General features: G+C 35.8%; 1 pseudogene; it reads right to left on the bottom strand.

The window, feature by feature from the left end:
* Positions 1-94: 94 nt before the first annotated feature.
* Positions 95-821, bottom strand: part of LOC110419700 (receptor-like protein 49) — a 2,554-nt pseudogene continuing 1,827 nt past the window's right edge.

Here is an 821-nt window from a genome sequence, read left to right as displayed (position 1 = left end):
CAAACACTGTAATGTTATTTTCTCTGCAATGATATTGCTGGCAATCACATTACTTGCAATTACATTACTTGTAATCACATTGCATTGTAAAGTATCAAACGCCACCTAAGTTACCAACGTAGGAATCATTTGTGAAAGTATGAAACTGATTTCCTCTAGGAACAGGTTCCATGAGATTGTTTTGAGAAAGATTCAACACAGCAAGAAATATCAGATTCGTTAATTGAATAGGGATCCTTTCTTCAATCTTATTTGGTGAGAGATCTAATGATTCGAGTGCTAACAAATTCCTCAATGGTGATGGGATTTGACCTATTAGGCTGTTACGAGAGAAGTTGAGCACAAAAAGATCTTTAAGTTCTCCCACAACTTCAGGAACCTGTCCTTTGAATTGATTGCTTTAAAAGTCAATAATTGTGAAAATTTCTAATGTTTTGTCAAAATTTATCTCCAATCCTTTGATTGTTAAAATAATGGAATCATAATAAAATAACTCTTCAATATAATTTGGACCGGTTGGCTCTTCATGGATATCCGTCATAGCCTTCAAATTTTGAAAGAATTTAGTTGGCAAGTGGTCATTGAACTCATTTTGAGGGAGATCAATGATACGCAAACTAGTAAAGAAAGATGTGCCCCTCAAATTTGGTACTGGACCATGAAATTTATTAGATCGCAGGACAAGGACTTGAAGACTCGAAAGTACACCCAACCAATGAGGAAAGGAGTCATTCAAGTTGTTGTTGCCCAAATCTAGAACTTCCAATTCACTGCAATCCACCAAAGATCGTGGTATGGGTCCTTCTAGTTGGTTGTTATTG

The sequence above is a fragment of the Theobroma umbraticum genome, unplaced genomic scaffold, assembly GCF_002168275.2.
Source record: "Theobroma umbraticum cultivar Fairchild unplaced genomic scaffold, ASM216827v3 scaffold_67.0, whole genome shotgun sequence".
NCBI lineage: Eukaryota > Viridiplantae > Streptophyta > Magnoliopsida > Malvales > Malvaceae > Theobroma > Theobroma umbraticum.
This window is presented reverse-complemented; position numbering and strand designations above follow the sequence as displayed.